Source organism: Alosa sapidissima, chromosome 13 (genome assembly GCF_018492685.1).
Source record: "Alosa sapidissima isolate fAloSap1 chromosome 13, fAloSap1.pri, whole genome shotgun sequence".
Taxonomy (NCBI): domain Eukaryota; kingdom Metazoa; phylum Chordata; class Actinopteri; order Clupeiformes; family Clupeidae; genus Alosa; species Alosa sapidissima.
Genome location: NC_055969.1, coordinates 36,887,377 through 36,914,010, shown reverse-complemented (window position 1 = coordinate 36,914,010; position 26,634 = coordinate 36,887,377). Strand labels below are relative to the sequence as shown.

At 41.5% G+C, this 26,634-nt stretch overlaps 1 protein-coding gene and 1 long non-coding RNA gene across 2 annotated transcripts in view; both read left to right on the top strand.

The window, feature by feature from the left end:
- rgs3a (regulator of G protein signaling 3a) overlaps window positions 1–26,634 on the top strand; it is a 354,944-nt gene that overhangs the window by 13,648 nt on the left and 314,662 nt on the right.
- LOC121680273 lies at window positions 11,829–15,429 on the top strand. Its single transcript, XR_006021630.1, has 3 exons — window positions 11,829–11,839; window positions 13,925–13,930; window positions 15,348–15,429. It is a non-coding gene; the product is annotated as an uncharacterized LOC121680273 (long non-coding RNA).

Below are 26,634 nucleotides of genomic sequence, written 5' to 3'. Positions count from 1 at the left end.
TTCGCGTTAGTAAGAAATTGTCTACATTGATGCTCGGAAAGAACACAGCCTTCGAATTTGCACATAGAGCTCACAATATCATATCCAAAAAAAGTTAAACGGATTGGGCAACCTCATCAGCTGTCTCGATTGTGCCACTATAATCCAACTTTTAGACCGTCGTAGACAGGCGTGTAGCTACAACATAAACAAAGATAGACCGCCCCTCCTATTTTCTTTCTCACTGGATCTGCATCAATCTCAAATATGAAATTTCTAAAATCAAACTGACGGAAATCCATCTTGCGACGGAGAACTTTAAAGCAACACCAAAGAACTTTTCCTCTGTCGGACGCACTATTTGTTTATCCAGCACCAGCTTTGCAAATAACAATGTCCACAGACAATGCAGAATATGTTGCATGATTTTATGAAAGTATGATGTATTGCGACATCAGATGCAAGTCAAATTTGTAGTTTCTCATGTCTCATTCCATCGAACTACAGATCCGCTACCCGATCCGGCAAACTTACATAGTGCGGTTATAGCCGATAGAGGGCCGCGAAGCGAATGCAGAAAGTGCCGTTCACCCTATTACGAGTTGATGAACCACTGAAACGATTTTGGAAACATTATTTTAAGGTACAAAAAACTCTTTGGTGTTGCTTTAATCCTTGTTACGCTATGTGAGGATATTGGACTAAATCTACTGATCATTTGAAAAATTAAGACCTCTGTGAAAAAATTCCAGAATTTGAGGTGAAATTCAATACTTTTTAAGGCCTTAATTTAGGGAAATGAAATGTAATACTTTTTAAAACTTTTAAGACTCCGCGGGTACCCTGCTTCTGGTTTCTCCACCTACCGGTTTCCTTGCACGTGCATACGCTGCAGCAGTTGTCAGACATTCACAAACAAGTTTTTTTAGGCGGTTTGAAGTCGCTTTTCATATGCCATGAGCGCTCGGCTACATTACAGCCACTCGGACAAAAGACATGTAAAAAAATATATGTTTTGAAAACTAGCATTAAACTGGATTCGATCCCGCAAAAGCAACACACGTGTGACTCTCTCCAGCCTGATTCCCTACTCCTTGAGCCAACCTGGCTGTTACGCGATACAATTAACTATTGTAGGCTACCATCAATTAATAACGTAGGCAACACCCAGGTAACATGTTGTCCAGGCTATCTGAAACAAGTGGTTGCCCTTCATCTACCAACAACTGGTTGCCTTGGGCTGCTACGGTCGTCAGTGCACTGTGCACAGTAGGCCTATGCTACTCTGTATGCTACTGTAGGCCTAGTAGACCTAAATTCTGAGAAATTAAATGGTACGAGAAACGATCTACATAGCGCACCAGACCGCAATGTCTTCAAGGGTTGAATGAAGGGAGTTTGCAAAAATTAGCGTATTTTTCAAGTCAATAAACATTCTTAATTTTCGAATGTCTTTGTCAGGGAACATCTGACTTTTAAAAACCATAGGCCTGGTAGTCGCTCAGACAAGGAGTTATAAGATAAAGGCAATACCATTTGTGTCACCTAATGCAGTTCAGTGAATTAGTAGGATACCATCAGAAGCCAACAATAATAAAGCACCTGTGCGCGTGCGCTCTCTCCCCTGCGCATGAAGCTGTCTGCGTGTTGTAGGCTAGATTTGTGTGAGTTCTTTCTATCTGCTTTACTTTTGTGAGTTGCGACCACCTAGGCTATGTTATAGACATTCTATGAGGTACCAGTGTTTAGCTGTGTCACAAAACAATAAGCTTTGTCAGGCTACTTTTAAAATGATATTCAGGGCTATATACATTTTAAACATTCGGGGCTGAAGACCCGACAAAGCCTTGCGTTAATTCTTCAGGTGGGAAGTGTCAGGAATTTTCATACGAGAGACGCTCTCATTGGTGGTTAGTATATGGAGTAGGGAATTGACAGCAACATATCCAATCACATTATGAGAGATGCTGAATTTAACATAAACTGTGATGTTTGATTTTAAATTAATGTAAATTTAGCCGGGACTGTAAGCTGGCACACGTGGGTGCTCGATGTTTTCAGTGGGTGCCCGAGAGACGGAGCACCCACGGTATCGGCGCCTAGGATTTTGCAAACATTCAGAGTCAATAAAATGAGCCTGAGTAACGAATACAAGCAGCTGCAAGTAAGCATGCTAAACTTGACATCCAAACAGTATTCTAACGTTAGCTTTGAAATACTGCTTGATTGCATACTGTAACTTAACTTAGTACATTGAGGAGACTAAACTATGTTGTGATAAGACCTTAGCAGAGTTTACCTTAACTTTAATGCTCTAGTTTTGAACAAATTTGCGCAGCATGGTCACGACGATGCTAAGCGGATTTAATAGCAATTTAGCCCACTGTGTTCTAAGCAGTGCTTCTATGTGGCAACAACAATCCTTCAACAATCGTAAATAATTTGTTATTAAATCACATGCAGAGGAGGAGCACCGGCTCGTTACGAGAGAGAGCGGGCGGGGCAGGGAAAGGCTGTGTGAGTAAAAAGTGCATGAAATTATCTTATCTTTAATTTAAATAGTAGGACTACAACATAGAACATCAATGTGTGGTGGCCGGTTTTGATTTCGTGGTGCCCAGCCACAGATTAGTCAACGTATGGAAAACACTGAAGGTGTAAAATAAAAAATATTTCTGGCTATTAAATTATTTCTAAACCAGTCTGCTAAAGTCTATAGTGAAGTCTGTGTAGGGTTTTCCAGGCTCCATTTCTTTTTACGAGACACCCTGCTCACAAGAGACATCTGCCGGTCGTTTGGGTTGTTGCAGCGTCACTGGAAAAATACAAATTAAAGTCTCGTGATACCGCATGATCCCGCGAGTGAAGCTGGCCAAATCGAAGCACTGCCCACTGTATAGCATACTGGATAGACTTCTGGAGATTATGCAGCATATAGCATACTGGAGAGTCCTGCATGTAAGATGGTCCACCAGATAAAAGATTTCATCAGAGGAAATGGACTGTTCAGCTGTGTTTTCAGAAGTTGTCAGGACAGCTTCAAAGAGAACACATCATCAGATCTCAACAAATGCGATTTGATGTGAATAAATCCATCACGCCTTTTGTCACATTATATCCTATGAATCCCTCCTCTAGAGAATTTATTTATTATTCTGCTTTTATGGTACATTTTATGTGAATTCCAAATTATTCCACATAGGATTTCCTATTAAAACGATTTCCATACAATTTTAACTCCCATTAAAAGGTTGGCTGGACTCCCAGCATGGTGTTTCTGGTTTTCGCTTCAAACCCAAAATTTACGTTCCTGAACCGGTTAGAACAAAAAAATAAAGTTCCCGAACCAGTTAATAACGTTCCATGTCAGCTGTGGGATATACAAATAGGTAGGCCAGATTTAGGAAGAGCGTTGGTTGTTCCAAACTTTTCCATTTGAGAATGATGGAGGCTGCTGTGCTCTTTGGGCCCTTCCAATGCTGCAGAAATGTTCTTGTATCCTTCCCCAGATCTGTGTCTTCACACAACCCTGTCTCGCAGGTCCTCGGACAATTCTCTCGACCCTTGTGGCTTGGTTTTAACTCTGACATACATCATTAACTGTGAGACATTATATAAAGGGATGTGTGCCTCTCCTAATAAATTCCAGTGAATTCATTTAGGCACAGGTGGACTCCAATCAAGTTGTAGAAGCATTTCAAGAACCACTGATAGAAGTAGGATGCAACAGAGCTCAATTGCAAGCTCCATAACAAAGGGTCTGAATAATTATGTAAATACAATATTTCAGTTGTTTATTTTTGATAAATTTACAAAACACTCCAAAAACCAGTTTTTTTTGTGGTGTTGGAGTATTGTTTGTAGATTAATGAGAGAAAAAATTAATTGAATCCATTTTAAGATGAGTCTGAAAAATAACAAAATGTGGAAAACTTGAAAGGGTCTGAACTTTCCGGTTGCACTGTATGCTGACATCCTTTCCTGCATTGGAGCATTGTGTATCATGCATCGTTTGGCTAAGGGGCTGTCAATTTTGTCGGTGTCTTGCACACACTTCAGCCACAAACCATAAAAGTCACCTGCTGTAAGCTGTTCTGTTAGGGTGCAAACAGACAGGGTTCAAAATTGACTGCCATTCCAATTCACTTAAGTGCAACTCATTTACTGTTGGGGACATATCTTCATAAAGGTTCCTGGCTGTCATCACAAACGTCGGTATCTGCATCGCTTTCTCTCTCTTCATACCATTCGTGCGCATGTCTAGACACCCTCACTGCATTTTGCATGTTGGCTCCATTACCCACTGTAATTGAGTAAACCTGCTTCAAACTGACCTTGTACTCGACCAGTACCTCCTGTACAACGGAGAATATGGACTGTATGCGCCTGTGTGTCTCTCTGTTACTTCCCCAACAGCCAGAGTCCTCAACGCAATGCGCTCTCCACTGGCATATTGAACATTAATGCTGAGAGCCGAGTGGTCTCTACATGTAGCGCTGTCAAGTTTCAGCATGAGAACCCTACCACTCAGTTCATCCATGAGCTTTCTCCTTTCGCTTTGGGCAACATGTTGGCCTAATTAATTGTGAAAGGTATGCCATTAACCCATTTAAGCCCAAATTTTTCCCAGACATGCAAATCATGTGTTATTAGCAACCCTTTGAAGTAATCAATAATTTTTTTTTTTTTTTTTATGTAGAAGTAGATGATGAAAAAGTATGTTTTATTACCGGTCACAATTGTGATAATATGCGTATACTCAATTAAAGGTTGCTCAAATTTTTTGTTTAAGTAAAGGTATTCTGACAGAACTTTTCAAACTGATATGAACACTGAGACCAATGGTAATTATAAATATGAAAAATATGTAAACATTGTTTATTCACCAGGAGCTTCGGCTCGTTAAAATAGAACCCTGAATGTGTATGTCTGTGCGTGCGTGTGTGTCTGCATGTAGTTGTGAGAGTTAGTGTACATGGTCTGTGTGTGTGTATCTGCATGGGGTGTGAGAGTTAGTGTGCATATTGTGTGTGTGTGTGTGCGTATATATATATGTATATGTGTGTGTATATATATATATATATATATATGTGTGTGTGTGTGTGTGTGTGTGTGAGGGATAATGTATAGAACGCCGGTCATTACTGGGAAAATAAGTCCCGACACGGCGAACCGGACCCCGACGCGCAGCGGGGGGGTCTTGTTCCGCCCTGAAGGGACTTATTTGTCATACGGGACACTATTATTATTCTTAAGTTTTCTTATATATTATTCTTGTTCACCCACTTTTTGTACGAACTACTGCTCCTAGACTGTTTGAGCTATCGACGCAGTTGGAACTCCAAAAATTCAGGCCCGAACCGGTGTAGTGCGCGTGTAACTAACCGGTGTAGTGCGCGTGTTACTAACCGGTGTAGTGCGCGTGTAACTAACCGGTGTAGTGCGTGTGTTACTTGCTTGTTACTTTCGTGTCGCTCGCCCTTGTCGTTTTCGCATTATTCACGTTTTTCTGCGTTTTTCAGCCCCATTGAAATGAATGGCGGAATGTTCAAGGATTCTAATTTCGATTATGACATCACAGCTCTAATTGTTTAAGCTTGCACCTGGAAGAGTTCTAAGCCATCTGGCAGAGCTCTAATGGGCTGGGCTGGGCTGTCTGTGTATATGAAGGTGTGTGCATGTAACTTTTGACCCGTATGTCCGATTTTCATAAACGAGGTACCGTTGGAATCCTTGGATGAGGCCGAGTAACATGCCCCTGATCAAACCCACTCTTGCAGTTCCTCGGAACTGGAATTCTAGTTTTAGATAAACGATTCTGTTCCGGAACATATATATATTTTTAAGTTTCCGGTTTTGTTTCTGTTCCTAGCAAAACATCAATAGTTTCTGGTTTTTGTTTCCGTTCCATGAACCGGGGAAGAGTGATAGAATGATGAGTAGCTGGTGATATCATATTATAAATACGAACACTGCAAAAAATGAAATCTAACCAAGTGTTGATAATCGTATATTAAGATCAAAAAATCTATTTGGTATTGTTTTTAGTATGAAAAGACTTACCTAGCGCTCTCTCGAAAGATCATTTTGACTTAATTTAAGAAGACTTATTTTTAGGAGTCTTATCAAGACAAATTTGCTTGTTTTTAGGAGCACTAGGTAAGTGTCTTTATACTTAAAACAATACCAACTATTTTTTTTTATCTTGATATAAGATTAATAACACTTGGTTAGATTTTGTTAGATAAGCAGTTTTTGCAGTGAAGGGCTGGCCCTCCGTATCACAGCTGCGATTGGTCTGTCTGCGACAGACGTGGTGTAATATGTGCGTCCGTGGTCTGTCATGCCAGAGGGCGTCTCCCATAGTGAGATACCCAACGAATGTTTGAAAGAGTACTCATGTTCTCTTACAATCCCTTGTTCCTGTTCTCTCTCTCTCCTTATCTATCTATCACTCAATCTTGTTCCTGCTTTCTCTCTCTCTATCACTCACTCTTGTTCCTGCTCTCTCTCTCATTACAGTGCATGAAAATGCACTGTACTGTTATTCCAAGGCTTTTTCTTCTTCTTCTTCTTCTTATTCTTCTTCTTCTAACGCAGTTAATGCAGCTTAAACCGTTTAACGTAGAAACTTCATTCAAACTATGTTACGTAGGTCTTACTTAGGACATGTGGGCTATGTATTTTTCAGCTTTGTAACTTTTATACTTTTTAAACTATTAATTAAAAACTACTCAAAATTTCCCCATAGACTTAACATGGGCTGATGACATCACAATAGAGCCGTTAAGCAATTAGAATCCTATGGCAGGTGTTCGGGCCACCTGGACCAACTGCCAGTCTCAGGCTTTAAGCATACAAACTGGCCCTATTAAGACTACACATCCTGTTCAACTGCTTCCTCTGCCAAAAACTGTTTCAAAATAAAAGTCCTCACTACAATATTTCACTGTTAAACAAAATTCAACCCTTTAAACTACTGAACTTTTTAACTGTTCAGCCATTGTAACTGTTACTTGTCATCAACTATGACTCCTACCCACTGTAGCTAGTTAGCTAAGTTAGCTAAGTAACATGGTTAGCATAGTTAGCATGCTAGCATGTTAGCATGCTAGTTAGCATTTTTAGCAAAACTGCTTAAAATGATTAGCTAAGTTAGCTAAGTCACATGGTTAGCATAGTTAGCATGCTAGCATGTTAGCATGCTAGTTAGCATTTTTAGCAAAACTGCTTAAAATGATTAGCTAAGTCACATGGTTAGCATAGTTAGCATGCTAGCATGTTAGCATGCTAGTTAGCATTTTTAGCAAAACTGCTTAAAATGATTAGCTAAGTTAGCTAAGTCACATGGTTAGCATAGTTAGCATGCTAGCATGTTAGCATGTTAGTTAGCATTTTTAGCAAAACTGCTAAAAACGATTAGCTAAGTCAGCTAAGTAACGTGGTTAGCATAGTTAGCATGCTAACATGCTAGTTAGCATTTTTAGCAAAACCGCTAAAAACGATTAGCTAAGTCAACTAAGTAACGTGGTTAGCATAGTTAGCATGCTAGCGCTAGCATGTTAGCATGCTAGTTAGCATTTTTAGCAAAACTACTAAAAACGATTAGCTAAGTAACATGGTTAGCATAGTTAGCATGCTAGCATGTTAGCATGCTAGTTAGCATAGTAACTTTGTTAACATTATTATCTTTGTTAACATAGTTAGCATAACTGCTAGCAAACATTAGAGCCATTCCAACTGTCAGTTATCGTCAACTATCTACCTAAATCATTTAACCATTTAACCATTTAAACTATCCACCTATTTAACTGTTCAGTCATTCCAACTATATTAAACCTCATCTACTTAGCAACCAATATAGTTTGTTTTTACTCTGTATGATATTTTACATCATATTTTTGCATTTTCATGCACTGTATTTCCTTCAGGAAATGCTTTTCTAGTTATGTCTATCACTCACTCCTGTTCTCTCTCATTATCTCTCTCCATCTCCATCTCGCTGTGCATCTGTCTTATGTGCTTCTTCTCTCTCTCTCTCTCTTTCTCTCTCGGATATGTTATGTCAGTAGCATATGTCCATTCTTCCTGTACTCATAGCCTGAAGTGGTCCCTTCACAATGAGCCTCTCTGGCCTGAGCTGATCCCGTCATCCTTGTATGACCTCAGAGGACCTCCCTGACCCTTGCTATCCTACACATCCTGTGCATACAGTCTCCTAGACTCATGTTATCCCTGCTGAAAAAAACAGCTAGAAACAGCTAGTCTTTGCTGGTGTAGCTGGTTGGACCACCAGCTGAGGAAGCTGGTCATGCTGGTTTGACCAGCCTGTCGTGTGAGATACAGCTGGTGCAAGATGGTCATGCTGGTGACCAGCCTGCCAAGCACCATGCTGGTGACCAGCCTGCCAGCCCGCTAAAATTACCAGCTTGAGGTGGTACGACAAGCAAAACCAGCTGAATTACCATCGTTAGGTGGGTAAACCAGCTGAAGGTATGTTTTCGCAAGATATTTGCTGGTCTAGCTGGTCAACCATAGGGTGGTCAAACAAGCTGGTCAACCAGAAAACCACCTTTAGCTGGTCAGGCTGTTTTTTTCAGCAGGGATCACACACACACACACACATCACACATCCTGTGTGTAGGGATGGGCCTCGTTAAGAAATTATTGATATCGATGCCATTGTCAAGTCTGCTTGTCGATGCGATTCCTGTACCATTTGCTGAACACTTATAGGAACTTTGAAAGTTGTTGGCTATGAATGTCTAATTTAAAGTGGTTTTAGAGAATGAATATCAAGTGTGTATACTTGAGTGAATACTTTAAAATTTCTAAAAAACGTATACATTTCTAAAACAAAGCTTTGTATTGGAATCATTAGTGGAATCGTTAACGTTTGGATGTGTATGATTCCGATGGATCGGAACATTTGGAACCGGTTCCTTACCGATACCTGGAACCGATTCCCAAGCCTACCTGTGCGTACAGCTATTGAGTATCCTCACCCTCATACAGCTGCTGGGCCCTGTTCTGAGTGGCAATGACCCCCCCCCCCCCCCCTTTCTGGTCTCTCTTTGATAGGTGGCTCTGCTCTATTCATGTCAGGCAACAAGAGACTCTCGTTGTCCCTTTAAACCCCAGACTAGCTCAAGGTTCCCCCCTCTCTCTTTCTCTCACGTTCACTCTCCCTCTCTTTCTCTTTTTTAATCCTTCCGTTCACTCATTTGTCAAGAGCTTGTTCCTTCATGGCCTCTCTCCCTCTCACTCCCTCTTTCCTCCTCTCTCTCTCTCTCTCTCTCCTTTTTAAGTGCAGTGCTTGGCTGTCCTCTCTGGTCTAAATGAAAAACATGGAAACCCCATCGACTCCCAGTGGAGCAGTCCACAGTACAGTCCACAGTGCAGTCCACAGTAAAGGGCTGAATGGTCTTTTCTGCCACTCTCTTGCCACCACAGTTTAATTGTCTGAGTTCCTTTGTGTGCTAACCAGCGGCCACTCCGGGGCCAAGCGCTGGATAAAAGCTGCTGAATTAGACCAATGAGCTCCTGGGGCCACAGAGGGCTTTAGATCTACTCTGCTTCGGCTGGGTTAGTGTGTGTGTGTGTGTGTGCTTGTGTGTTCCTTCTTTTCTACACTGCAACGCTGCAAGATGTTTGTAGTTCATTTAGTTCTACCCCCCCCCCCCCCCCACCTTTTCCCCATCAGCTTGTTTGCTATCGGAAAGCAACTGTGAGAACATTCAGGGCTGGTGTTGAGGATTAGTCTGAGGATGTTTGTTCTGGATTATGAAAGTGAAATAGATAAAGAGATAGATAGAGAGATAGATAGATAGATAGATATATAGATAGTTATATAGATGGATAATATTATTATAGATAGATAGTATTAGTATAAGTATACTGTATATACTCTTTTGATCCCGTGAGGGAAATTTGGTCTCTGCATTTATCCCAATCCATGAATTAGTGACACACTCAGCACACAGTGAACACACAGTGAGGTGAAGCACACACTAATCCCGGCTCAGTGAGCTGCCTGCTACAGCGGCGCTCGGGGAGCAGTGAGGGGTTAGGTGCCTTGCTCAAGCGCACTTCAGCTGTGGATGTGGGCATAGGAGAGCAGTGCTCAACCACTTCCCCCGCCCACATTTGTCCTACTGGTCGGGGAGTAGGCCACGGCTTCCTATTTCATTTAATTTCACGACTGCCCCAGAGAGAGAGAGGACACTGTGGGCTCTATTTTGCACTCTAATGCAATTGACTGATGGTCTGAAACGGAAGTGTCTTTGCACAAATAGCTTTGTGGGCGGATCTTGGGCGCTGTTTCTATTTTACCGGCGGAATAATGACTCTTGCGTCCGACGCAAATCTAAAATGGGGCGGTCTGTAGTAACTACATTACTCATGGGTGGTGGTGTGGTTTGGGCGTAACGTGCAATAAACCAATCAGAGCGTCATCTCACATTCCCTTTATCAACAGGCACGCTTGTTCCATAGCGGATTGCTATTATGATGGCGGATTTGCCAGGCGCACCCAGGAACGGTTCACAGCGCTATAGTCAGTTTGCTATTGATTTTTCCTCTTGACAAAATGTAATACAGAAATGTCACTTTCTGATGTTTTGGGATCACTCTCACTGAATCACGGGGTTATGAATGCATGGTGATATTTTTGCAATGTAATCTAACATTACCTCACTATAGACCATGCAGATCTGTCAGATAAGCTCTCTCCCGTGCTGCTGCTGGGGCATTTGGGTTAAATGGCATCGGCATGCAGTTCAACGTCACGTCTCATTAAGTCCTCTAATATTTCCTAATTCCTCATGTCATCAATGTCATCAACACATCTGTGATTCGTGGAAATGTGTACGCTAGATTTATACCTATTTTTTAACATCGGACACCACACTGATTTCCCTCGTGTAGCAATATTTGTCCTTGTAACTATGTATGGTTTGGAGAAATGGGAACTGCGTCGTATAGATGAGAGGAGCAAAGTGCATTGCGCAACACAGGCGCCCAAGCAAGCGCTCCTGCAGGTGTAAGCTACTGCTGTACCTTACCATCAGTTTCCAGTATCCCATTAACTGCATGACAGTAGGCTATTTACAATATTTTATGTAAAGTAGTTTGTAAACACGTTATCATCAACTTAATGCACGCACAACTTTTGTTTGAGCAGGAGAGAGAATAACAATGAATGGACGCAGCAACTACATAAATTGTAGCCAAGGCTACTTGCTGCTTTCTTTTACTGTCTATGGTTGCTGGTTAACAGCACATAGATAGATAGATAGATACTTTATTGATCCCCAGGGGAACTTCAAGGTCTCAGCAGCAGCATACATACAACACAAACACATTCTTTAACAGCAGAAAGAGTAATTAAAGTATATAATATAAAAACACAACTAAGCAGTAAGGACAGTAGAAGATAAAGAATATGCTAAATATACTAAAATACAAATTATACTAACACTTAATACAATATATAAAAATATACTAAAATACAAATTACAGAAATACAAATTATACTAACACTTAATCTAAATCAATTCTAAAAACAGTATCCACATAGTGGTGATTAATAAATCAGAGGCGCTTGCAATGACTGAGGCAGGGACTGAGCCTGTGATTCTCTGTGCATAGTAAGGTATGGTAAGGTGCTCTGTGTGAATGAGTGTCATGGTGGTAGTGCAATGGTGATAGTGGTCATGGTGATAGTGCAAATGAGTAAGTCAACAGTGCAACAATGCAGAAATAAAGTAAAGTCTATATATTTATATACTTAACTATTTAAGAAAATGTATAAGTGTGGCCACAGTTCGGCTGTGGCATGGAGGGGGGGGGTTATGCATATGTGCTAATGTGCTAATATAGCACGCAAACAGTGAGGCATAAAGACAGTGGTACAAGTGGCTAGTGGACAGACAGTACCAAACATGGAGGGGGTGAAGAGGCAGACAGACTATGCAGAGAAGTCTATCTCTCCTCTTCCCTTAAGTGAGGCATTGAACAGTTCAATGGCCCTGGGGACAAATGACTTTCAGTTGTGCAAGGCAGTGAGCGAAGTCTCCAGCTGATCAGGCTCTTCTGCTTTACAATAGTGCTGTGGAGTGGGTGACACTCATTGTCCAAGATGTTGATCAGTTTGTTCAGGGTCCTTTTGTCAGATAGTGAAGTGATGCACTCCAGTTCAGCTCCCACTACAGAGCCAGCTTTCCTTACCAGCCTGTCAATTCGCCCCACATCCTTCTTCCTTGTGCTTCCTCCCCAGCATACTACTGCATAGAAGAGGACGCTGGCAACAACAGACTGGTAGAACATCCTGAGGAGCTTACTGCACACATTGAAGGACCGCAGCCTCCTCAGGAAGTACAGCCTGCTCTGCCCTTTCTTGTAGAGTGCATCAGTGTTGGCTGACCAGTCCAGTTTATTGTCCAGGTGGAGACCCAGATACTTGTAGGTGCTAACCACCTCCACATTGACCCCATCAATGTGGACTGGTAGCAGAGTGGGCTTAGACCTGCGGAAATCCACCACCATCTCCTTGGTCTTTGAAGTGTTAAGTTGAAAATGATTGAGTTTGCACCATTGCACAAAGTCCTCCACCAGGCTCCTGTACTCCTCCTCCTGCCCGTTCCTGATACACCCCACAATTGCGGTATCATCAGAAAACTTCTGCATGTGGCATGACTCGGTGTTGTAGCAGAAGTCAGATGTGTACAGGGTGAACAGGACTGGAGAGAGCACAGTTCCCTGTGGCGCTCCGGTGCTGCAGATCACAGTGTCAGAGACAGTTCTTCAGTCTGACGAAATGTGGTCGCTCGGTCAGGTAATCTGTAATCCAGGTTACCAGGTGAGCGTCCACACCCATCTGCAAAAGCTTGTTAAAAGCACTTGAGAAATCAAAGAACATGATTCTCACAGCACTTTTCCCCTTGTCCAGGTGGGAATGTGTCCTGTGTAGAAGATAAGTGATGGCATCGTCCACGCCCACTTTCTCCTGGTAAGCAAACTGTAACGGGTCTAGTGCATGGCGTACCTGGGATCTGAGCATGCCTAAGACCAATCGCTCCATTGTCTTCATCACATGTGATGTAAGAGCGACAGGTCTGTAGTCATTAAGCTCACTAGGGTGTGGCTTCTTAGGGACAGGGGTGAGACATGATGTCTTCCACAGTGTTGGAACTTGTCCAAGGCGTAGGCTCAAATTGAAGATGTGCTTCAGTGGCTCCCCCAGTTCAGCAGCACAGGCCTTGAGTAGCCTTGGGCACAGTCTGTCAGGCCCAGCTGCTTTATTGCTGCGCAATTTCTTAAGTTGGACTGTCACTTGATCTTTTGAAATGGTGAGGGGTGTAAGGGGAGGGGAGGGGGAGGGGTGCATCTGGGATCTGTGTGTCTGATGGCTGTTGACTGAGGTCGTTGTCACCTCATTGTTCGTGATCGCCATGTGGGGGAGGGGTGCAAAATCCAGTGATGGTGGGGGTACGATAGCCTGTGATGATGGAGGTGAGTGTTGCGCTGGTATTGAGGGGGTGTGAGGGTGGGGGCTGGTGGACAGACCACTGTCATTGGAGCTGGAGCAGGGCAGTCAAACCTGTTGTAGAAGTGGTTCAACTGGTTCGCCCTGTCCAGGTCCCCCTCCACAGAGCTGCTGTTCTTCTTCAGGCCAGTGATAACCTTCATGCAGTCCCATGTCTCCTTCAAGTTGTTTTCCTGCAGCTTCTGTTCCACCTTCTTTCTGTAATCCTCCTTAGCTTCCTTCAGCTTGAATTTGAGTTCCCCTTGCACGCGCCTCAGCTCTGCCATGTCCCCCTCTCTGAACGCCATCTTTTTCCTGTTGAGAAGGGTCTTGACATTGCTGGTTATCCAAGGCTTGTTGTTGGGAAAGCAGCGTACAGTTCTGGTGGGAACAACAATGTCCATGCAGAAGTTCAGGTAGTCAGTTGTGCACTGTGTGACCCCCTCTAAGTCCTCTCCATTCCAGTCCAGTCAGTACACTCAGAGCCTCATCTACTTTGGGTGTCCACTTCCTGAAGGTGTGTGTGGCAACTGGTAGCCTCTGTACTTTGGGCTTGTACATTGGCTGGAGATGAATGAGGTTGTGGTCTGACTTTCCCAGTGGGGGGAGGGGGTTTGCACTGTATGCATCCCTCACGTTTGCATACATGAGGTCTATTGTCCTGTTTTTCCTTGTAGGGCAGTCAACATACTGGTAAAAATTTGTGAGTGTGGAATCCAGTGTTATGTGATTGAAGTCGCCAGAGATCACAAAAAAGGCGTCAGTGTGTTGGGTTTGAAGCCTTGCGATTGTGGAGTGGATGACGTCACACGCTGTATCCGGAAGAGCTCGAGGTGGAACGTAAACACAGACAGCAATTGCGTGCGAGAACTCCCTCGGCATGTAGTACGGACGGAGACTAACCGCTAATAACTCCACATCCTTACAGCATACAGTCTCCTTTACTGTTACATGTCCGGGATTGCACCATCTATTGTTAATGTACAGCACCAGTCCGCCTCCCTTCTTTTTGCCAGAAAGTTTACAGTCTCTGTCCAAACGAGCTACACTGAAGCCAGGCAGCTCAACGTTAGAAGTGGGGATATGGCTTGTTAGCCACGTCTCCGTAAAGCATAACAAACTACATTCCCTGGACAACTTCTGGTTTCTTACCAGGGCATCCAGTTCGTCAGTCTTATTAGCCAGTGAGTTCACGTTTCCCATCACAATCGATGGAACTGAGGGCTTGTATCTCCACTTCTTCTCCCGACGCCTCGTCTTCACTTTTACTCCCACTCTGCAACCCCGAAAGCACCACAGTTCCTCTGGAATGTTGTCGCGAACACAGCCAGCATTCCGTCGTAGTGCGATCAGCTGGTTCCTTGTGTACACAAGCTTGCTGTCGCTGGAGCATTGTAATATGTCCGTATCCATAGGATAGAATAAAAACACTCCTCAAAGTGTGTAATCCAAAAAGTAGAACAAAGACGTAGAAACAAACACTAAGACACGGAGCTGCTGAGTAGGCTGCCACACCTGACGGCGCCGGAACCGGAAACGTAACAAGCTTATTTGAGCGAATTCACAAACTCAAGACTTCAAGGCCATCATTGATATAAAACTTTTTTTGAAAACAACGAAAGGATGGAGGGAACCTAGCAAAGCTTGGAGTTATTCCAGATGGGCTACAACAAGGTAGGCAAAATTGTGGTGCTTGTCAAAACCTCAGCGCAGCTGGAATAATGCTTATAGGCTGATGTTAAATCGCACACAATGTTTAAAGCCATACACAATGGTAAATTGGAACAAAACTAAAGGTAACTTTAGCCTTTATAGGGCTGTATAAAGTTGTCCAAATTAATAGGTCGGGTAACACTTTATTTAAAGGGGTCTACACAAGGGTGACATGTAACCGTCATAAGAATGTCATGACACATGTCATGCACATTAATGACATAGTATTGATGTTTATGACTTGTCATTAAGTGTCATTCGGTTTTTAGAATGTCAAGTTGACATTATTTGAGGGTGTCTCTGTCATGACAACTTGACATTAGCCAAGAAAATGTAAACTGTTGTCATGACAACGTGACATTAGCCAAGAAAGAAATGCAAAATTGACATATAACTGTGTTTGGCCAGACTCATCTTCTAGGTTCGTGAAGTGGTGGGCCAGAATAATTGATTGACATGACACCATTATAATTGTGTCATGAATACTTTCCTTGGCATGATATTGTCATGACAACTTGACATATAACTGTGTTTGGCCTGATTTATCTTCTAGGTTTATGAAGTGATGAGCCTGAACAATTGGCTGTCATGACACCATGATAAATTAGATATAGGCTACTCAACATATTGAAGGTGCATTGCAGATGTAACCCACTCGAAAATAGCCTACTAATAGGATTACATTATTCTAGTTTAATATCTAATTTCTTACTTTTAGTTATGTTTTCCCTGCACACCGTATTTGTCCAGTAGGTGGCAGTGGTGGTGCTGCATAGAGGGGAAACTGCTACACTGATTCTTAGAGAAGAAGACAGGCAAACAGCAGAAGGACAGCAAAACGATAGTGAGCTGAAGCCATATTTGGATTTTCCACACTGAGAAGAAAAGTAGGGATGGGCAGAACAAGGCTTTGTGAAACAACGAAACGTTCGAAGCAATTGCGCCGGAATTGTGTCGAGGCTTCGAAACAATCCGACACACGTAACTCCATGGTGACATCTAGTGGCCAGTTTTGCTAACATCACACCGGAGCGGCCGGTGTTCAACTCCCTGCTGGTGCTTAAAAAGTTCAGACTAGTATGCCTTCAGTAACTAGAACGTTTTTATACCTGCCAGTTACAGATGTTTTGTCATTTCAGTTTCATAGTACATTATCCTTTGGAATATGCTGGAGAGGAAAATGCTACAATGGTTTTAAAATGTAGGCTATGCTTATGGCCCAGGGTTTTTTTTGGGAACATGTTGTAGGGAAATAAAGGATACATGAATGAAGCAGGTTAGACTAATCAGGTTCAACATGGGAAAAATAAACAACACATTTTTTGTATGTCAACATATTTTTTTATTTAGGAATAACAGTTGTTCTGCCGTCTTGGCATTTAATCTGTTTCTTGTTTTTGAATAAACCTCCCCAGCCTTGGAAAAAATTATTTCACAAGGCACACTTGTTGCTGGCAAACATTTTTTTGCAATCACACTTAGGTTTGGATAAACCACTCTCCTCTCCTGCCAGTATTTCAAAGGGTCACTAGACTATATATATCGCTCACTGTCGGTCTCTAGCCCTGTCAATTAATCTATAACACTAACCTACCAATCACAAGAATGCACTATCAATCGCTATATGTCGCTATATCTCTCAAAATCTCTCTCCTCACAAAAAACCCCACAAAGATAGGATGTGTTTGAATGACTTTTAAGCATTCTGGGTAATTTAGATCAAACAGGTGTCTGTCCAAACCAAATTGAAACACCACGAAGCCTCACTTAGCCATGGTCACGTGACATGGGCGTTTTGAACCACACTTCGAAACACTTTTCGAAACACTTGCGTTTCGGAAGCTCGACACTGTTTCGAAACGTCAGCTTCGAGCGTCACATCCCTAAAGAAAAGTTAAAAATAACATTGAAGAGCTAGTTAAAAGGGGTTTTCCCACCAAACCTACTTCTAAGGAAGGAATAACAGCAAAGGGTCGAAATTACGACAAGGAGTTTACTTACTTGTATGAGTTTTTTCCGGTGAGTGTTTTACATGTGTTCGTCATTTAGGTTACATGCTGCTATTCCGACATGCCGCTACTTAGACATTGGCGTCTAATTGTCGAAGTGGCGGCATTAACATTAATTTTTTTAGGCGTCCCACTACTGCAACATTTTTTTTTTCATTGTCGGAGTAGCGGCACTTGACCTTTTTTCAAACGTCCTGCCATTCCGACGAGGTCATTAACAGTGCCATAGCCAGGATTTTTCAACGGAGTGGACTTTTGCGAAGTAGGCCTAGGGTGGGCCTTTATTTTTTTTATTCCAATATGGGCAGTATAGCCTAGGCCTACAGTAATCGTCCCAACTTTAAACAACACACAATTTCATCACAGCTCAGACAATTCATGGCAAAAAAACAATAAAAGACTACATTGATAAATAGCAGGGGCACAAGAACTTTAACCGAATGAAACCGAAAGGTTAGTCGCGTCTTTAAGAGTGCACCTCACACACACCAGCTCCGTTGAACATTGTATTTTTCGTGTTTAAGAGCTAAAACAAGTTGATTAGAGAGTCACATTTGAAATGTCGGGTAGTCTAAATTATAGCCTATAGTGCGTGCATCTCAGAGGAAGAGATTTTGGAGAGAGAGAGAAGATTTAACCTAGGTGATGATTATTTGTGTCTGGTGGTAATTTGACTTGAGTATGGATACCTACGAATTGTTTTGAATAAAAAAAGATAAGACAACAAATGAAATGTGACCCTGCAAGGCCAAACCAGTCGTTTTGTTAAAATTTACAAAATTAAGTTGTTGTACTCACACGAACGGCCATAAACTAAACTTTCCAATAATATGCATATCGAGGGTATTGCAAATAGTATTGGGTATTGGATAGTCGCCGATGTGGATATTTGGAGGTTAGGATAGCCTTCAAGAAACAAGGTTATCGCAGTTGCTGTGAGACATACGGCCCTTCTCCAGTCTCTCTCAAAATCAAAACACACCCAATTCACGCTTGGACTTTTCGACTATGTTTCTAAAAGTTGGGAATGATGGACACTGAACTCTGGGGGTTATTTGAACGTTCGTTGTGAAGTGGTTTACTGTAAAAGGAGCATTGGATATCCCGCCTGTCTTTGCACAATTATAGGGCCATGATAATGCATGCGCTAGCCTAGAGTCGAGAGAAAGAAGACTAAATAAATATGCAGACATGTTATGTGCAATTCAACAACTGCACGCATGACATATAAAAGATATATTCTAGCCTACATTATTGTGTAGTAAATTGAGTTTATCCAACCTGCTGGCAAGCCAAAATGCGTTGCACATGGCTTTATCGTTGTCCTCTAAAATGCAATATAAGCAACTTGAATATATTGCGCACCCAGTTTGAACACCCTGATGGACACTGAACTCTGGGGGTTATTTGAACGTTCACTGAAGTGGTTTAGGCTACTGGAGCAAGAATTCCGCCCGTCTTTGCGCAATTGGCCATTGATTGACGGCCATTAATTAATTAATATAGGTGGCCTGCACGCACAGAGTTTGTTTGATGCATGGAGTTTCCGACCGTTTTCCCCTGAGAGCTTAGAGAATAAAATGAGGAGAGCTACCTGTGTTTTACATATAATGTGTAACATTTATTCACATGGCCAGTTCAAAATCACCTAAGGTTTTGACTGAAATGTGTGCCGATATCAATTATTGGGAAAAACATTGTTTGGAGTGGATGGCGGGTGGATTGTTGATGTAGCTGCAGGTGCAGATGACATGACTACAGCTCATCCATGCATCTAGGATGTTGGAATTTGATAGGATACAGGAACTGAGATAAATTGAAAATGAGGATTGGTAATGTCGGAATAGCGGTACCAAAAAAAGTCGGAGTAGGGGCATGTCGTAATAACGGTATGTCGTAACAGAGGGTTGTCGTAATAACGGGATGTCGTAATAAAGAGTGAACCCCGGTCATTTATGTTATGTTATGTTAGTAGCAGACATGGCGTGATAGATGTGTTTAATGAGTTAAACACGTAAAAGTTTTATTTTGCTGTAACTCAGTTGTTTAATGCATTGTGTGGAAATGTATTGATGGTACTGCATAAGCTAAAAACCGGAGTTGAACATGAGTTTAATGATTTGAAGTGCTAATTCATGCTATGTTCAAGCCATGTTACAACGTGATATGCTAGTGCTGAAGTTTCATGTAGGCTATGTAGTGAATGTATAGATTAAAAATAAGAATAAGCTACTACAGTTCATGAATATGAGTTATATTTCCAGATCTGCTAAAATGTATCGAGAGAGTAACTGAATTGAATTGTTGCCCTGCTATGCAGGTTGTTTTTTTGTTTGGATGCATGTTTTGAGAGAGTGTTCCATTAGACAAATTCGCCATTGGACACGGGAGGCAGAAGAGCAGAGGGCGCGAATGATCACCTTGCCTGCTTCTACTCAATATTTCTTCATTTCATCGTAGCCTACAGATAAGCGCGAGATCGCACCACTTAAAAAAAAAGCATACTACCCGGGTAGATAGACTTTGGTTTATTATTTTGGGGTTATTTTATCAAAGCTCTAAGGTCATTTTACTTTATATTTTTCTCAACTTGTGTGAAAAGGTTGTAAACTAAGAGAAATACTGATTTTCACAACTAAAAGGACAGAAAAGAGAAACAAGGTCATACTGTTTGATATTTGATGTTTAATAAATGCCGGCTATATGTTCTGGGTAAACTATTTTGGTACTTTCATTTGTCTACTCCTCTTGTGAAAAGTTCCTTAGAAAGGCAGCACTTCACTCTACATTAAAATAAGTGCCCCTTACACAGACAAATATGGCGTCTCAGGTGGAATCGAACCCCTCAGTCCCTCAAAACACACCTTAAAATGATTGAATGGTCTACTGATTAGGAATCAGTCATCGTAATGGTGTGTTGGGTAGACTCGTGCATGATTTGAAAAAGCTGCAGAAATGATGGCAATGAAACGGTGCTTAAAGACTAGTATGTGAATAGTTGAATGCATGTTCCACACGCACAGTTAGGTTAACTGGCATGGTAACATGTCCATGTATTATGGTTTTGCAAAATGCATTGCTGAAATAAACTCTTAAGTCATGACTGAGTATGGTATTTGTTGTCATTAAAGTTGAAATTAGACTCAATGTTCCAGAAATGTAAAATGTACAGGAATAGGACCTACATGATAGTGTAATGGCACTTAATGACATGTTCAGGAAACATCTCAGATGGTTCTACTTTAGGTCAAAGGTAAGTATTCATGACACTGTCAGGAAACTATTTTGGTGTGTAATAGTTCTTTGTGACAGCTTAATGATAAGTCAAAACTGTACCACTGTAGTTGAGGTCAAGGAAAGTATTCATGACACAATTATAATAGTGTCATGACAGTCAATTGTTCAGGCCCTTCACTTACCAAAGCCTAGAAGATAAGTCAGGCCAAACACAGTTATATGTCAAGTTGTCATGACAATATCATGCCAAACACCTTGCATTCCTTTCTTGGCTATGTCAAGTCGTCATGACAATATTGTAAATGGGTTATATTTTCTTGGCTAATGTCAAGATGTCATGACAAAGACCCGTCAAATAATGTAATCTTGGCTAATGTCAAGTTGTCATAATGATGACACCCAAACAATGTCAACTTGACATTCCAAAAACCGAATGACACATTATGATAACAGTCATAAACATCAATAATGTGTCATTAATGTACATGACATGTGTCAAGTCATTCTTATGACGGTTACATGTCACCCTTATGTAGACCCCTTCAAATAAAGTGTTACCATAGGTTGTAATTAGGCGTTGTTGTTGTAAAGATATTGCATGTAGATGTACTTTTTAGTTGACCAACCCAACTAACAATTTATGGTTCCCAGAACTTAGTTTTTGGTTCCCGAACGTTCCCTGAATATTAGTTTTTGAGTAGATTGTGGTAGACAGTTCTTGGTTATATATATTGTTCCCAGAACGTTCCCCTAACATTATCTAAACGTTGCAACCTTTAGAAACCTTCCCCTAACGTTCCCTAACCGTTGCAACCTGTAGGGAACATTCCCCTAACATCACAACCTTTGCATGCCAATTTTATTATTACTTTAAACTACTGTAGCGACCGGCTGTCAATCAGGGAGTGGCCGTGCTATGCATAACCCCGGGCACGCTCATGGTTGGCAGCCTGGCGAAAGGGGGGCGGGACCCCCGGGGAATATAGGCTACTGTTCGGGAAAGTTCTGCCTCTTTTTCGTTTCTGGGCCTGAAACGGCCCGCTGTGTGATATATGCTGCATTGTGTGCTTGGAGACAATAAACCAGTTCATGAAACTCTGGCTCTTGGTGAAACGCTACACTACTTTAAACTGCATGAACAGGAATGCATTATTATATATTAGCAGGAATTAATGAACAGGCAAAATTGATGGGATTTATAACTTTAATATAAAATAATCAAAATAGAAAAAAATATAAAAGGTCTAAAAATATATATAAACATCAGACTCCATGTTAGCCAAGTATACTAACACAAGGAATCTGACTTTGGTCTGTAAAATAGAGACAACAATACTGTAAAACAATACTATAAAACAATATACATTGTGGCAGATACCAACACAATATATAAAACAACTATACAAATAAGACATAATACCAATACAAGTACACATGGAGTGTGATGTAGAGTGCAAAGTAATAGTGCAAATGTAGTGTGCAAGATGCATATTGGACTGATAAAGTATGTAATGTGCAGGTGAATGGTCAAAGTGGGGATGACTCCACTTATCTGAAGTTCAGGAGAGTGACGGCAGTGGGAAAAGAGCTGTTCTTGTGTCTGGTTGTTTTTGTGTGCAGGGATCTGTAGCGCCTGCCAGAGTGTGTGTGGGTCCTAGAGTACAAGTCCTGGAGGCATTTTGTTCCTCCTCTCCAGCAGCTCAGGAACTGTCAAGCAGGACGACAGCAATATGTCATCGACTGGAGCAGAGAGAGGTGACTGGGAGCTCCTTAAGAACATGAGCAGCTCATCTATCTTCTCCTCAAATGCGTCCATTCTCTGTGCCATGCGGTAATGGTTGTCTATTTGCTATGGAAAAATGGATGGTGTTAGTTTTAGTTGTTAAACACATTATATACTTGCATATGTGAACAAATTAAGTGAGTCTTCTTACCTCTTATTTCCGTCTCCATGGCCGAGCCACCTCCCTCTGTGTGATGAGTCACTTGTGCTGTTTACAACAAAAAAAAGTTAGTTACTCTCAAGTTCCTTGTCATGAAATTGTATTTACTTGGAAATGGAAAATTCAAAGACACTGTACCTTCAACTGGGTCCCAAGCAGTGGCGTAACTATAGTAGGTGCAGCAAGTGCAGTCGCACCAGGGCCCGTAATCTCCCGGGGCCCGTCGCTACCCCCGCCCTGCCTCCTTCTTTTTTTTAGAACTTTAGAATGTTAGAGCACGGAGAGTGAAGCGTCACTTTGACGATCTATCAGAAGATGAGCGCTTAACCGATGCAGAGAGATACTTCAAAGTGCGGGTATTTAATGCAACTCTTGACATCATAATCAGTCAGCTCTCCCAAAGATTTGCAAGTATGCGGGAAACTTGTCATGTGTTTGAGTCTTTACGTCCTATGACCCTTCAACTAGCAGGTGATGATGAACTGCTTGAAAAGGCAAGACGTTTGTCAGACCATTATAGCAGGGACATTGCACCGACATTCCCAACACAACTCCTCTCATTCAGGTCTTGCTTTAAAGCAGAGATTTCACAGAAGTCATCTATTTTTCAACTTGCCAAAATGCTGGTGGTAGATTATGACAGTGTAACATCCACATTCGGGGAAGTGTGTACTCATGTTGTTTCTGACATTGTCTGTGACTGTGGCAACAGCTAAGCGATCTTTTTCCAAACTCAAACTTATTAAGACCTATACCTAAGGAGCAGCATGGGGCAGGAGAGGCTCCGTGGGTTAGCTATCCTGTCCATTGAAAATACGAGAGCCAGAGCATTAAATATTGGGAACATCGTTGACAATTTTGCACAACGAAAGGCTCGTAAGATGGCCTTCTTCTAATGGCCTAATTCACGCATATTGGGGATTGTATGCATATGAATGATTTTATTTGGTTTCTGGACGGTTAAATAAGTTAGGCTACATTAAGTTTTGTTTCTGCGCAGTGCGAGTTTATAAGCAAGCAATCTACGCTTGCAGTTTCAGCAGAGGGTTGAAGTGGCGCATTGAGTGTTCCCATAATTCCATGCGAGTTGATGTTAATGCAGTAATATTAGATTACCCTGGCCTGCAGGCTGTTACATGTTTTCACATGTAATGGATATGTAGTCGTGTGTTTTTTATTTGAAATTGTAATCTGTAACTACTAAACTACTTCGGTGCCTCAGGCCCTTTGCATAAACAATTGAAGTCACCCTTAATGTGTATTGCATGTATCAGAGCTAATTCATCCTGGGCCAAAGTTCGTCGGTATGGGGCCCGCGTAGCGCTCTCGCACCTGGGCCCACCATTGGTTTGTTACGCCACTGGTCCCAAGATGAAGTGGCAGGCGTTATAATAGACCCATCCAGCTCTGGGCAATGAGCTGGTTGCCTGTGTGGTGTTGACTCATCTAAAAAGAAAGTAAATATGAATATTGGTCAATTAATTTATGGTAGGTTTCTTGCACATGACATTTGCAAAAGATAAACCTATGCTGTTACATTAAACAATCGCTAAAAAGAAAAACTTACATGCTGGTGGTGGAGGCAGTGGAAGCAGTGACGTCTGCTGACCTAAAAAAAGGCAGGAAGAGACATACATCAGAACAGTCACATGATCTGCACCAGGTTAATAAACATGAATGTCAGTAGTTCCATGGTAGGAAATATGACTCAACTGGTTTCTTAAATACATGTATAAATGTTAACTTACAGACAGGGCTTCCAGGCACACGCACCATCCTGGAATGCTTTCTTGCTTGCAGAACGGATTCATCTGAAATAAATGACCATACAATCTGCACTGATTGCAAAAAGAATATTTGAATTTGTAAATAATGTAGTCTGTACTTAAGAGGTCTTACCATCACTTCACCCTGCACTGCCTTTTGTGGATGCTCACATCTTCTTCTGCCTCAATGCTAGAAGTGTCCATCAGCTGCTGACATTTTTCCATAGCTTTGGTGTATGAATCTACGTTAAGAGAACAAAGTTTTTGTGAGCCAGTAGTAGAACAAAGCAGTATTTCCATACAGAGAAAACTATTATTGATAGTATTGCCGCAATAAGTCACCTGTACACAACCAGATTTTCTTGACTGGATATTTGGCTCAGCTTTGACTTGATTTTTGCATTGTAGCCCAGAGAATTTCTAATGGGGAGACACAGCATCCATATAAATGCATGGGCTTAGTTTGTAAAGCCAGTATGGCAGCTGTGTATAGCCTACTACACACATTCCACCCCTTCCTGTATGCTTCCCAACAGACCTCTGAAGTTCGCCTACAAAAAGGAACCAAAAACTGCCATCTTTGCCTATAAGGAGACCAGGGTGTTAATTTAACCTAACTACCTGACAAGTTGCTGTCTTAACATAGGCCTACCGAAGATCACAGTAGCCTACCACTCGAAGGCAGAGGACTTCTTCGTCCCGGGAGAGTGCAATAATTCTCTACCCATGTTATTTTCCCATAGCAAAAATCACAAGATAGGATCTCAGCTTTTTGAAGACGCAATTCAGAGGTCTATTCACTTGAATCGGCTGTCCGCTAAACTGTGTTACAAGATGGCCACCGACAGTGTAGCCATTAGCCTATAGCCATCTCTATGGCTCTGGTGTAGCCTACATACGCAGGACTATGCAGTAGGCTATACCCACTTAAAAAAGCATCACCATCTCAGTATACCCACTTAAAATAGACTAGGATACATTTGGGGTTGATCACAGTATAGCCTACCCACTACAGCTAACTACTAGCCTACATCACAGTATATCCAGTATTATCCACTAGCCTACTAGACTACACCACTGCCACCGAGTGATTTGCCTAAAAGGACTTGACTGTACACTAAAACTAATTAAAAGAAACGGTAGCCTAGAGCTATGTCTTATTTGTAACAACAACGCAAGCAGGTTAACACGATGTCACAAAACATACAATGATCCAAAACATAACACGTTGAACAGCAGCAAACAAAGACGAACGAGCAATGTGCTGTCTGGTAAATTACAAACTTGGCACAATCAGAATATAACAAAGCCCTACAAGTGAAAGGACTTTAGGTTAAACCTCAAACCCTTGCATTACAACCACTAAGCCTACATCATGAAACTGTAGCATATTTCACTTACTTTCGTGAGATCGAATTCAAGACAAGTGTAATCCATTCCAAGATTTTTTCCAGCAGTGTTCAAACAGAGCCCGTTTACGGAAGTCAGGACAATCAACTTCAATCGATGACCTGAAAGCAGAGGCGCTGTCTTCCCCCTACTGGCGTGGGGGTAGGCCTACGTGTAAGGGAGAACTGAATAGAAGTGAAATGTGAAATGAAAGAAGTTAATTTTCTTAGTTGTTAAAAGTGTTATATTGATAGATTCTTGTTTAAAGTTTATTCACCTAATACGGTAAAAAAAGCACAAAAGTATTTTTTTATTAAGTAAAATTTATATTAGCCTAAAATAAATATTGTCTTGATATGATGTTTACCTTACTTAGATTTTATAAGACCAATAATTTGAGTGGATCTAAATCAAGTGACTGCAAACATTTTGTATGTTACTTCAAAAACTGAAATGGAGCTTCATTTCAAAACCGCACTCAGAACAACCAAAAAACAACCAAAGACAACCAAACGGGAACGTGCTGTAATGCAGTAATGTAAGGCATTACCAATACAATTTCAGTAATATTTTACTCGGTACAATTCTCAGTAACTGTGAAACTGTGTAAGTTACTTTGCTTTTTAATCCAAAATTGAGAAATGCTCAATTGGCACCAGAGAAGATTTTCCAAGAATTAAAAAAAGTCATCTATGCTGGTCCTGGAATTTGATTGCCTTGTTTAGATGACTGTAGAAAGGGAATTTGAGTTATCTCTGCCATTCATGCAACAGATCTAACATGGTTAGGCTATACTTCTCATTTCAAGCAGTGAGAATAACTAAAATGTTGCTTTTACAGACAAAGATCGTAGCCATTATTCTCAAACTATTACACCACTGTAAGTGGAATGATAGGCAACCAGCAATGATGAGAACCATTTAAAGTCAACATACAATTTCACTATGGCTATATTTTACTATATTAAGTTGTGAGTGGCCTTTGGCCTTTGGGGCCTGCATTGTCCCATGAGCCATAACTGCAACCATTATATTGTTCTTTTGTTAGCCTTAAGCCTAGCTCAGTCATTATGT